General features: G+C 34.8%; 1 protein-coding gene and 1 pseudogene across 16 annotated transcripts in view; both read left to right on the forward strand.

The window, feature by feature from the left end:
• ANKS1B (ankyrin repeat and sterile alpha motif domain containing 1B) overlaps nt 1–14178 on the forward strand; it is a 1113310-nt gene that overhangs the window by 98021 nt on the left and 1001111 nt on the right. The gene's annotated exons all lie outside the window — the stretch shown is intronic.
• LOC309868811 (large ribosomal subunit protein uL5 pseudogene) lies at nt 9018–10667 on the forward strand (annotated as a pseudogene). The gene is made up of 3 exons: nt 9018–9038; nt 9903–10237; nt 10438–10667. The product of its transcript is annotated as a large ribosomal subunit protein uL5 pseudogene (transcript).

Below are 14178 nucleotides of genomic sequence, written 5' to 3' on the forward strand. Positions count from 1 at the left end.
CCTGAGGTCATTTTCCATATACAGACTTGAATAACGGGCAGTTAGGAGTCTAGGAGGCCAGTCTATAAAGTTTGCTAAAATATCACTGGAGTGGAATAGAAGCATAGTACTAGTTAGCTCAGTTTTCTGTAATGTGACAAAATCTAAATTGTCTCCTCTCACACTCAATTAGATAGTATCTTGGAGTATAAAAATTATTACAGTTGGATATGTAATAATTCCATGAGCTAAGCTTTGAATCTTATTTAAAGAATATAGGTTTGAAAAGGAAACCAAATTAAGACAGTCATATATGTATATGGTTCTGTTAGTTTCTCACACTAATTTCTCATTAACACTGATGTTGCTTGCCTTAAATTATCTGGGGATGCAGTGCGATGGTGTGGGAGAGTGGAAAGATCACTAGGCAAAGGGTCAAGAGGTGTAAGCTGTGGGCTCAGCCTTAGTTAGCTCTACAAATTCCAAATTTAGAAGAGAAGAGGAAATCTATATATAGTTGCTCTCTGTAGTAGCTTAGGATCTAGGCAGGTTAGAGCTAACTTATTAGTGTTTTGAGTGCATTCTGTTTTGGGAAGTAATGATGATATCTAAGGATGGAGACTTTGCTATATGCAAGACACTGTCTTGACTTTTAAAATATATCATATAAATCACCTGGCAACTCTCCAAGATAGATGATGTTATTCTCATTTCACAGATTAGGAAGCTGTCCACGGCTTAAGAGCTTGCCCAAAGTCACATGGCCAGTAATTGCAAAATCTAAAGATTTATTTATTTGACAGAGAGAAATCACAAGTAGACAGAGAGGCAGCCAGAGAGAGAGAGAGAGAGGGAAGCAAGCTCCCTGCTGAGCAGAGAGCCCGATGCGGGACTCGATCCCAGGACCCTGAGATCATGACCTGAGCCGAAGGCAGTGGCTTAATCCACTGAGCCACCCAGGCGCCCCAGTAATTGCAAAATCTAAATTGAAACCCAGTTCTATCCAACTCCAAAGCCCATGCTCCTTCTTTCTTTAAGAATTTTAGAATTGTATAAGATCTGTTATCCATTTTTGTATGCTGCTTCCTCCTTAGTATCTATCAGAGAGTAAGCTAGGAGGGAAGATTAGTGAATGTGAACAAAGGCACAAGATATGAATGCTCAGGTATATTCCACTTAATAATAAATAGTTCAGTGGTTTGAACAAGGAGTATGTGAGGGACAGTGTGATATCATTTTGAAAGTTAGGTTGAGGTGGAATCATGAAATCCTTGGTTATTAGGTCAAAGGATTATTAATATTTTCAACAGTCATTGGGAAATGCAATTTTTACCCAAATGGAAAAAATTAAGGGATAGAACTGTTTTTTCCCCCCTAGCATTAGGAAAAAAAAATAGTTCAGGTTTGGGGGATGTTGAAAGAAAAGTTTTAAGGAGCTCATTGGCAGGGCCTGGAAATACCTGCTTGAGCTTTGCAGAGGGATCAAGGATTGATTAAATTTGAGAGGCAGAAGAGCAGCAAAAAGAAAAAAAAAAATTACTATCTGGATATTAGTCTATATAGGAATGAATGAAAAAATGGTACAACCCACATGGAAATATTAGTTCCTAACAAGGTTTGCCTTTCCATTCCTTGTGACATCTGAGTGTAGGGATGGAGAATTCTGTAGCATACTACTCTTTCCATCTGGTCTAGGAATATTGGGTGAGCTCTCTAAACTAAGAGAGATAAATCCAGTTTTTCTTGTGTCGTCTTTTCCACCTTTACATTTTCTCGTTTTCACTCCCTTTCTCTCCTACAGGATTCTATTTCTCCACACTTACTGCTGCAGTAAAACTGTTTGGTGGCGTGGTATAAAAAAAAATAGAATGGACTGTAGCACTTGGATGTTGAGTGGGAAGGTGAAAAAGTGCATGAGGTTAATTTCTTATTCTGTATTGAAGATCAAGGATATCCCTAAACTTGAATATCCCTAAACTTTATATCTTTGATAACTGAATAACATTCATAATATTTAGCTACGTTAAGCAAGACATATGGACAAGCTAGACTACTTAGCATTATGGAAAATATGAGACAATCTTTAGAACCCTTGTTCAGGTGACTGTTAGATAAAAATAAAAATATTTTGTAGCATATGAACTGGGCTCATTAGCTATCTTAAGTCTACCTTTGTCCTTTTTCTTACTGTTGTTATTATATAAATAACACAGATGTTTTGCTTTATATCTACTGTAGGAAACAGTCTAGTGCTGATTTTAACTATGGAGAGCCTCTCATGTTTTTCCACTCTGAAAAACACTTTGTGCTTTTTTTTTTTTTTAAATATCCTTTTACAAATACAATCCTGAACTGCTTTGTTTCCTTTTTTTATGCATAAGAACATGCTCATTGGAAGCATATTGTGTGTGACGATTGTCCCTTGTTCAATTTTGTGCACTGATGGTGAGCAGAAAATCTTTTTAGCTTCCTTCTTTGGAAAAATGATTTCTACAACACCACTCCAAAAATTCAGTGTTAACAGTAAAATTACTTCTAGAGCTATTACAATGAAGAATAAGAGAAAAACCCATGTTAAAAATGAATAATGCATTTATTTTAATCTTTGGCTTCTCTCCTCCACCAGCTTCTTATTTGGCTACAAAAAGGATTCAGTTAAATTCCCCAAAAGTGTTAATTTTTTTTTTTTTTCTGGAGCTGTTCCAGTAACATGTCAAAGGAATTTTGAAAACGAACACTCACTTATGTATAACGGCTTTGGAATACATAATAGGATATATATGCTTTTAAAATGATCAGGAGTAGAGCATGAAGAATATAAAAAAGAAGGTGTAAGCTCCTTTATTGTTGTTAATGATTAAACCAAAATTGTTTGCATGTGAACAGATTTAATTGTTTACAAAATCTGCATAACACTGTGGTTAACAGAATGAGATGATGGAGAGGGAGAAATACGAGATTTTATCCTGATTATGATTCATAGGTGTTCATATAATAAATTGCTTTTCCTAAATATAATCTGAAAGAAAAATAGCAATGAAAGCAATTATAGACAACTAAAAATAGTTCTATTGATTCTGTATTATTAATTATAGGTTAATCTGAATCAGGAGGGTAATAAGACTTAGAAAATGAATAAGGTATCCTTAGATTCTTGAGAAGGGTCAGTGACAGGGTAACTAGACACCTCTTTTTAAAGAAATTGCTCTTCTTAACGATTTGACTTGTTCTACTAAGGATTTTTTTAAATATTGATTTTCTTCCTTAATTTTAAGTGATTATGTGAAATATGAAGAGATCAATATCATCATTCTCTAAAATATTATTTGTTATTTTGCAATTTATAACTTAATATATCTGTTTCCACTTTCTCTTACAAATTTCTCTCTACACTGGTCAAATATGAATAGATCTTTGACAATGCATAGAGTTGTTTTGTTTATGGAATGTGCCTAATGATTGTGGTAGTCTGATTGTTCTATTAACCCCAGTTTCACACACTTTGGAAACCATTCTCCATGTGTCCTCCAGGGAGCTCTTTCTTTAACATATATATTTGATCATATTAGTAGACTACTTAAGATTCTTAAGAGACTTTCATGACCCCAGCCTTTGCACAGTCCTCCCTCTACTCTACCTGGAATATATTTTCTTTTCTTTCTTTCTTTCTTTTTTTTTTTTTTTTAAATGAAGGCTTCTCCAGACTTTTACAGGCTGATATATCCTGGTATTTTTGGCCTTTGTGTCTTCATTGTAGACTTTCATCATAACATCTTTTTTTTTTCAATATCCATGTTTCTGTTTCTCTTCTAAACTCAGAACTCCAAAGAAGATGGGAGTCCAAGTAGTGTTTTCAGATTCCCAGTAAACATTAATCTTTGGGATTCAGGAACAAGAAATCATAATTCCTAGAAATTCTTACGAATTCCTGGAAGCATAAGTTGTTCTTAAAGTACTTACAGCGATCTTTATATGCTATATTCATTATTATGAATATCTAAAATTCATATACTATATGAATAGTATATTCATATACTATGAATATGAAATACTAAGCTTAGTAGTATTTATAAAGAAGTGTAGCTTCCACTGAATATTTTTAAACACTAGAAAACACCAGTGAATAGTTAGTGGGTTTTTCAAATTATATAATATGCAGACTTCCTAGTAAAGCTTAATAGACAATACAGTATCACATGGCAAATTGCTTATGTAAGGACTTATTTTGCTTCTAAATTTGTTATTTCTTGAAATTCTACTCATAGGATTTATATGAAGTATCTTATGGATATAAATATGTTAATATTTGTTTTCAGGAGTGATTCACTCTTAGCCCAAGTAGGGCCATGAACACACATTTAACTTGACAACAGCTACAAACAAGATTGACCAATGAAATTGTGACCCTCTTTCTTCTATTTTTGCCTGCCCTGGTTCCTAGAAATGTTGATCTTAACCTTCTACTCCTTGTGTTGTGTCAGCACTTACTGTTCTGGTTGCCAGCTTGACATCTGTTTGTTCTTTTAACCAGTAATGTCTTCATTTTGTTAAGCTTTAATTCTCACAGCAGAATTATAATACATTTTTTAGTTCTGATTTTCCTTATTTGTAGACTGCTTTTTCTTTTTGAGGGGAGATTTACAATTAAAAGAATTATCAGTTTTTCTGAGAAATGCTGGAAACATTCTTTTTTTAAAAATTTTTATTTATTTATTTGACAGACAGAGATCACAAGTAGGCAGAGAGACAGGCAGAGAGAGGGGGAAGCAGGCTCCCTGCTGAGCTGAGAGCCTGATGCGGGGCTCTATCCCAGGATCCTGGTATCATGACCTGAGCCGAAGGCAGAGTCTTTAACCCTCTGAGCCACCCAGGCACCCCTGGAAACTAATTCTTATATGGAAACAGTTTTCAATGCCTTGTGTATCAGACATTCAATGAAATATTTTGAGATATTTCCTAAGTGAATGTTCCTTTTTAGTCCTAAAGCATGTAAGATAGTATCTGGTGCTTAGAGATACTTAAGATACCTAAATAGATGCATCTGTGGCCTTTTTGAATCAGTGTCATGATAAAGTAGGGCATCAGAGTAGATTTTGTATTGACACCAGAAGTGCCAGGTTAGCTTACAATATTTTGGCAGTTTGGGAACAGGTATCCTTTATTTAGCTAAAATCTATGCGAAAACTGTTAAGATGGATAAAACTCACCAGAAACTCCCTGTTATATGCTTCTGTAGCACTATATAGCTATCTTTTATATTTTATAGTATTTCTATCTATGGCCACTAATTAATGACTTGTCTGATTATTGGTTGATACTTGTATTCTTGACTAGACTAGGTTTCCTGAGGGCGGGGATTATTTCCCTTATATTCGTAAGTGTGATCCTAGAAGGTGCTAGTTAACCACAGTATATGCATGGAATAAGCATTTTATTAAGTATTTATTATATGCATAAGTGAATGAAGGAAATAGCAATCTGAATGAAGCAGAGTAGTCTCAGAATGTGGGACTGAGAGGTTCTGAAGAACAATTTGAAAACCACTACTATATTCTTTGACACAGGCTGCATAATTATGTCACATGGTCTTGCAAAAGGTTTTCTGTATGTAAGATTGGTAGTGAAATATTATTCCTCTAACTGTATGCCTTTTACCCCATTTTAGTAACATCTTTCATTATAAGAGATAGTGCATTATTAGTATTGTCATTGTTCCTATTATTTACTAACTTGTGACCTCTTTAGAGTGTTCCACCCCTCTCAAATTACTAAGTATTTTTGCCCAAATCACTCCCAAGGGTATCATAATATAAATGATCTATATTCTAAAGATTAAAAAAAATCTTTATTTAGATATTTAGTATCTCCTTCTTGATTAGTATAACTAGATTTGTGAAACGGAATAGACGGTATAGTAATACTTAGGTTGTTTTTACTTACGTCCTGATTTCATCTTGGTGATCATGTTTGGAGTAGGATGAGGGTGGAAAACTTAATTTGGAAAATTTGAACTGGAAGGGTTTGGAGATTGGGGTATGTGGTGGAAGAGGCATCTAATCTTCTGAATAGGTATTTTAGATAAGAATTTTCTGAAATTGTTAAGACTTTCCTCAACTTGTTTTCATTCTTTTTAACATAAAAGACCATCTGTATTCTGATGATTTCTAGGTTTCAAATGGTAAGGGTAAAAAAGTATAAAAGTTTATTCTACATAGAACTAGTTTCTGGAGCTGGAAAATACGGAGGTTGGAGAGCAGCTACTCAGAATGTTTGGTTGTTGTCCTGGAAAACTAAAATTTATGCTTAGAGTGAAAATGTAGATGTCTTAGTACAGATTTTTATGGAAAGTCAAACAAAAGGGGCTGGAAAGGAAGAGCATTTTATTGAATCTCTTGTATTCTTTTAATTTTCAAAATACTAATTCTTGGATTTTTATCAGGTATATTTTATTTTATTTATTTGTGGGGAATTAGGACTAATGTTTATATTTGTGGCTGATTTAGAGTATATTGAACTAGCTAAGAAATTTTCCCCATATGTATTTACCAAAAACAAATAGAGCTATCAATTTTGAACTCAACAGTAACACAATCTTCACTGAAAAAGAGCAATCAAGCAAATTTAATCTATTCATACAAAATTAACTCTTTTCCTTGAGTCACTTAATGTAATTGTGATATTTCTGGTTGAGATTGTAAAATGCTTTCAACTATTTTGTGGGGATTAAAAAGGAAGACAGAAAAAACTATTCTATATTTATAAAAACCTAACATTATTGATATGTTTTGTGTATTGAAAATTGAGTTAGATGATAGAGAATTTGGTTTACTTTGAAGTTGCACATTTAAAATAAAGACTACAGCGAGAAGATGGGACTTTCAAGTAACTAAGGACTTAGGATAAATATTAGAGAAAAGAAAGAGTTCATAAAAATAATAACTCCAATGAATGGGCTCTTTTTAAAAAAATCTATATTTTTATACAGGGGGGAGGAAATAGAAAAGAATAAGCCCAATGCTGGGCCCTATTCAGTGACAGCTTCTTGTTCCATAGGGTTAAGGAAGACTTTGAGGAAATAAAAATTGTTTGAAAAAAAAAAAACATAGGTATAGTTGCTTTGTATGTTGTAATGGGTAGAGTGATGAAGGGAAATGTGAAGGCCCCTCACACTCTTCATTTTGCCTCAGACTAAGTCCTAGAACTCTGGAGTGAAAAAAGTGCTACTTTCATTCCTGCTTTTTGGGGTTGTTGATAGAAACGAAGTGATAGAGAATGACAAGCAGGAAGGGTGACATGTTCAGCATGTTGGTAAAGATGGTGAGATGCACGTCTGTGATCATGTTCTGATGCAGTGTGTGCACTAGCTCCAATGAATGGACATTTTTGAAAAATAAACCAATTATTAAAAATACGATTAAAATAGTTGTTTCAGAAGGCAGAAAAAAACACAAAGAGAGAAATTATACTGTATAGGATTCTACCTTACTTTGCTACCTGAGCATCTTTCAGACATGGATATCTCTCACTGGAGTAGATTTCTAACATTTCTGATTTTGTGCTCCCCTGCTATATCACTTTCTGGTAACTGGCTTAGGGAGGCTCCTCCCCAGCTTTATCTTCAGGTATATATATCCCTTCAGATTCACTTCTCTGCATCTCTTGTCTTGGAGAAAGTGGTTGCTCTTCTACTTGTAGAATTCCAGCAGATCTTTTCTTATATCTCAGGTTGAATTCATAGGTGTTCAGAATGTTTTGATAGATATCTAGCTAAATTCAAGAGAGCAGATGAAATGAGGTCGCCTACTCTTCCACCATCCTGCTTCCTTCTCTAAAACCTGTACTCTTTATAAAATACTGGTGAAAGAAGTTGAAGACAATACAATGAAATGGAAAGGTATCCCATACTCATGGATTAGGAGAATAAATATTGTTAAAATGTTTATACCACCCAAAGCAATCTACACATTAAACGTAATCCCTAGTAAAATACCAACAGCATTTTTCACAGAACTAGAACAAACAATCCTAAAATGTTCATGGAACTGGAAAAGACCCCAAATAGCCAAAGCAGTTGAAAAAAGAAGATGAGAACTTGGGGAATCACAATCCCAGATTTCAAGATAAATTATAAAGTTGTAGTAATCAGAACAGTATGGTATACTGTCACAACAATAGACATGTAGATTAATAGGACAGAATAGAAAATGTAGTAATCAAAACAGTATGATACTGGCACAAAAATAGATACATAGGATCATTAGAACAAAATAAGAAACCCAGAAATCATGATTACATCTTCAATTAATCTTCAACAAACAAGGCAAAATATGCAGTGGGAAAAAGATATTCTCTTCAACAAATGGTTTTGGGAAAACTGGATAGCTACATTCAAAACAATGAAATTGGATCACTTTCTTAATCCATACACAAAAAATAAACTCCAAATAAATTAAAGATCTGAAAGAACTGAAACCATAAAAATTGTAGAATACAGTGCAAGCGTTAATGTCTCTGACATTGACCATAGCAACACCCTTCTAGATAGGTTTCCGGAGGCAGAGGAAACAAAAGCAAAAATAAGCTGTTGGGACCATATCAACATAAAAGCTTCTGTACAACAAAGGAAACAATAGAGCTAAAGACAACTACAGAATGGGAAAAGATATGCAAATAATTTATCCAATGAAGGACTAGTAGCTCTAATGTGTAAAGAACTGCTACAACTCAACACCAAAAAATCCCCCAAAAGTCCAATTAATAAATGGGCAGAATACCTGAACAGACATTTCTCCAAAGAAGACATCCCAATGACCAGCAGACACATGAAAGGATGCTTAACATTACTCATCATTAAAAAAATGCAAATCAAAACTGCAATGACAAGGCACCTCACACATGTAAGAATAGCTAAAATCAACACAAGAAAGGAATATTTAAGAGGATATGGAGAAAAAGGATTCCATGTGCTCTGTTGGTAGAAATAATGAACCTGTGTAGCCTTGTGGAAAACAGTATGGAAGTTCCTCAAAAAATTGAAAATGGAAGTATTATATGATCTGGTAAGTCCACTACTGGATATTTACCAAAGCATGCAAAAACACTAATTTGAAAAGAAATATGCACCACTGTGTTTATTTTAGCGTTATGTACAATAGCCAAGTTATGGAGGCAGTGCAGATGACAATGGATAGATGAATGGATGGATAATGGCTGTAAAAGATATCAACCATATATCATAAAATCTTATTGAATCTTCAAGAAACCACAGTTAAAATAAAACCAGTAAGCATAAATCATTTTTGATAATATGGTTGTCAGATACAAAACAGTTTTTAAGAAATGTTTCTGTAATGTCATGAAGAGGAAATAATGATGTGTCATTAAAATTCCACATTATTCATTTTGATTTTATCTTTGTGTACAGTGTAAGAGAATGGTCGAGTTTCATTCTTCTACATATAGCTGTCCAATTTTCCCAGCACCATTTATTGAAGAGACTGGTATCTTATGGTATCACCATTTATTGAAGAGACAGGTATCTTATGGCTCTTGGTGCTATAGTAAATGGAATCGATTCTCTAATTTCCCTTTCTGTATTTTCATTGTTAGTGTATAAGAAAGCCACTGATTTCTGTACATTGACTTTGTATCCTGCCACATTACTGAATTGCTGTATGAGTTCTAGTAGTTTGGGGGTGGAGTCTTTTGGGTTTTCCATATAAAGAATCATGTCATCTGCGAAGAGAGAGAGTTTGACTTCTTCATTGCCAATTTGGATACCTTTTATTTCTCTTTGTTGTCTGACTGCTGTTGCTAGGACTTCTAATACTACCTGCTCAGTGGGACTCATCCTAGGACCCTGAGCCAAAGGCAGATGCTTACCTGACTAAGCTACCAGTGCCCCAAAGAATATTTGATTACAGTTCAATCACAGATTTTGTCGTTCTGTTCTCCATCATGGACAAGATCAAGGTGAAAAGGAGATCCCCATTCAGGAACTTCACATCCACAGGCACTGCCTCAACATCTGTGTGGGGGAGAGTGGAGACAGACTGATGAGGCAGCCGAAGTGCTGGAGCAGCTCACAGGCCAGACCCCTGTGTTCTCCAAAGCTAAATACACTCTTTGTTTTTTTGGCATCAGGAGAAATGAAAAATATTGCTGTGCACTGCACAGTCCATGGGGCCAAGGCAGAAGAAATCCTAGAGAAAAGTTTAAAGGTATAGGAGAATGAGTTAAGGAAAAATAACTTCTTGGGGTGCCTTGGTGGCTAAGCTTCTAACTCTTGATTTTAACTCTGGTCATGATCTCAAGTCATGAGATCAAGCACCCTATTGGGTGCTTGAAATTCTCTCTCTCCCTCTGCCCCCCCAACGCCGGCTCATGCATCCGTTTTCACTCTCTTTCTCTCTAAAATAAATAAATAAAATATTTATTTTAAAAAAAATAACTTCTTTGATATTGGAAACTTGGTTTTGAGGTCCAGGAACACATTGATCTGGGGATCAAATATGACTCAGGCATCGGTATCTATGGCCTGGATTTCCATGTGGTACTACTCTGAGCAGGCTAGTTTTCAGCATCACAGATAACGAGCACAGGACAGTCTGTGTTGGGGCCAAACACAGAATCAGCAAAGAGGAGGTCACATGCTGTTTTATGATGGGATTATCTTTCCTGGCAAATAAATTCCTGTGTGTATCCAAAAGGCCAATAAAAAATTTTCAGTGAAATGTAAATAAAAAAGAAAATAAAAAGTTTGATCACAGTGATAGTATTGTGTATGGCCACATTTCTCAGATTTAGATGATGAAGTAGAGACAAGGTAGGGTTATGGATGGTATGAATTATGTCATTAGAAAGTTTAAAAAATATACATCCCAGCTTTAAGAACAGAGAATATACATTTTAGTGCTCATGTAACATAAGAAAACCATATACTAGTTTCCAAAGGACATCTAAAGGAATTTGAAGTTGAATAATTATACCCTCTGACTATAATGTGGTAAAACTAGAAGTATATTTTTAAAAGACAACAAATCTAAGCATTTGTAAATTTAAAAGCAAACATTAATTTTCAGGGTACAAAGGAAATAAAAACTGAATTTTATAAACTCCATGTATAATAATTGAAATGAAATATGAATTGTCAAAACCTAAGTGATCTGGACAAAATTCTACTCAGTAGAAATGTCATAGCCTGTAATGATTTTATTTTTAAATAGGAAAGAATAAAATAAGCATTCAACTAAAGAAAATGATATAATAGGGGCACCTGGGTGGCTCAGTGGGTTAAGCCTCTGCCTTCCGCTCAGGTCATGATCTCAGGGTCCTGGGATCGAGCCCCACATTGGGCTCTCTGCTGAGCGGGGAGCCTGCTTCCCCCTCTCTCTCTGCCTGCCTCCCTGTCTACTTGTGATCTTTCTCCTGTTAAATAAATGAATAAAATCTTTTAAAAATGATATAATAAAAAGTTATATGTTGAATTGTTTTAGTTAAGAACAGAAAATAGTAAATTGGGGTGCCTGGAAGTGTTAAGTGTCTGACTCTTGATTTCAGCTCAGGTCATGATCTCAGGGTTGTGCAATCAAGGCCCACATCAGACTTCGTGTTGGGCATGGAGCCTGCATTTTCCCTCCCTCTCTCTCTCTTAAACAAACAAAAAAACAAAATACAAAGAAAACCCCAGAAAGTAGTAAATTATTAAGTAAACAAACAAGTCGTGAATAAATGACTCATTTGGTAGATGTTTGATAAAAATAATGCTAACTATATCTTTGGATATGACAATAAAATAGACCCATCTAGGCAAACCTGAAGAAAAAAAATAATACAGAACATTAGGAATGAAAATGGTGATAGCATTGCGAGTACAAAAGATAATAGATATAAAAATATATCTAGTTTTTAATCAATAAATTAGAAAACAAATGGAAATAATTGACTTCCTAGAAAAATATCAGTTACAGATTGATGCGTCTTAGGTGACTGTACTGATAAATCAATAACCATAAACACACTGGAAATTTTCAGACTGTACTCCACAGAAGTGCTCGTTGTAGATAATTTTACATGTTATTTCAAATTTTCAAGTGATAATTTGATTTCTAGATTAGTTGATTTATTCTGGAGGTTAGAAAAAGACAGAAAACTCTTCAGTTTACTTATTCTGATACCAAAACTGAAATGAAAGAGGTAAGAAAACTGGAGACCAATTTTACATATGAATAAGGATGCATAATCCTAAATTATAAATAGCAGTCTAGGATTATATTTAAAAATATATTCCGTGGGAAGATAAACTTAATTCCAGGAGCATAAAGATGATTCTTACCAGGAATTAAATATGTTAATGTATTAAAAGGGAAAACCTATATGATCCTGAATTATATCCCAAATAAATTTAACAAACAGTAAGAACATTCTGGATTACTTTTTCTATAGAAACAATGATTAGTATGTATTAGGCACTGATCTAGCACTCTACATGGACTGTCTAATGTAATCTTCCTAACATCCCTATGAAGTACTCATTCACTTATTTTATATAGATAAGGAAACAGGCACAGAGTGGATACATAATCCTACCACGATCATGCAGTTACAGGTGGAACCAGCATCTGAACTTTGCAGTTTGAATTCCAAGTCTGTGTTTTTTTATCTATTATGCTATTCTTTGTCTTTTTGTTCATTACTGAAAGAACAAATGCTTACTTAATGCCAAAAGATATCCAGTAGCAAACATCATATTAAATGGTATAAAATTCATGAACAAGACAAGAATTATCCTCTCATTATTTTAGTGGTTCTAGTCAATGCAGTTGTTTTGGGGAAAAAAAAAATCCAGGATAAGGGGCTCCTGGGTGGTTCATTTGGTTAAGCGACTGCCTTTGGCTCAAGTCATGATCTTGGAGTCTCAGGATTGAGTCCCTCATCAGGTGTCCTGCTCAGCAGGGAGTCTGCTTCTCCCTCTGACTTTCTCCTCTCATGGTGTCTCAAATAACTAAATAATTAACTAAATAAGTAAAGTCTTTTAAAAAATCCAGGATAATGTCAGCTGATTAGCAATTCCATCTGCCGCCTGAAATCCCCTTGCCATGCAACATAACATAGACACATACTCCAAGGATTAAGGTATGGAATATTTTTGGGATACCATTATTTTGCCTACCATAGTAACTTTGGAAATATTGTTATCTAAGAAGAGAATGAGGGTAAGAAGAACAATTGCCACCAAAATCAGTGTTTGCATAATAGTGAGAAATTAATCTGCCTTGTCAGTTGGTTTATTTTTTATGAAATATATCCAGGTGGAGAAGAAGAGAAGTGAGGGCTAGGAGGAATATGTTTTATACTTTTAGGTCTAGTGACAAAGTTGAATGTAGGTTGAAATAGATGCTCTAGTTTTCTTTCTTTTTTTTTTTTTTAAAGGAGATGTAGTTTCTTTTCTTTCTTTCCTTTTTTTTTTTTTTTAAGATTTTATATATTTAATTGACATACAGAGTTCACAAGTAGGCAGAGTGGCAGGCAGAGAAAGGGGAAGAAGCAGGCTCCCTGCTGGCCAGAGAGCCGGATGTGGGACTCAATCCTAGGACCCTGGGATCATGACGTGAGCTGAAGGGAGCTACCCAGGCACTCCTAACTGGACATTTTAAATGTACATGTATGGTCACACTATTTTAGACACATTTGATCCACATGAGATGATTCTAGTGATAATAGAAGCTCATGATAATAAAATTATTTCATCACTGTGGAGATCAGAATTTAGAGTGCTCCAAATCATGTTTATGTCTGTCCAGTTCATCCAAAAATGGAATCAGTTTATTAAGATTCATACTGCAAAGAAAAGGGACTTTGTTTTGCATTGCTTGAAATTATCTGATGTGTCAGATGACCATTTCTATATATTTTGACCCTACCTGCAGCATTTGATGCACATTCTCTGTGAGTCTGAGTATCTGGAACCCTGGAGTGATTTCAAGTGTCAGGAGTCAACATGAGAATGAAGAAAAGCTGAAGCAGTCTTGACTGCTAGGTGTTTACTCCAAAGATACAAATGTAGTGAGCCAGAGGGGCATCTGCACCCCAAAGTTTTAGCAGCTGTGTCCATAATAGCCAAACAATGGAAAGAACCCAGATATCTATCGACACATAAATAGATTAAGAAGGATGTGGTATATACAATGGAATACTACT

The sequence above is a fragment of the Mustela nivalis genome (genome assembly GCF_964662115.1).
Source record: "Mustela nivalis genome assembly, chromosome: 7".
NCBI lineage: Eukaryota > Metazoa > Chordata > Mammalia > Carnivora > Mustelidae > Mustela > Mustela nivalis.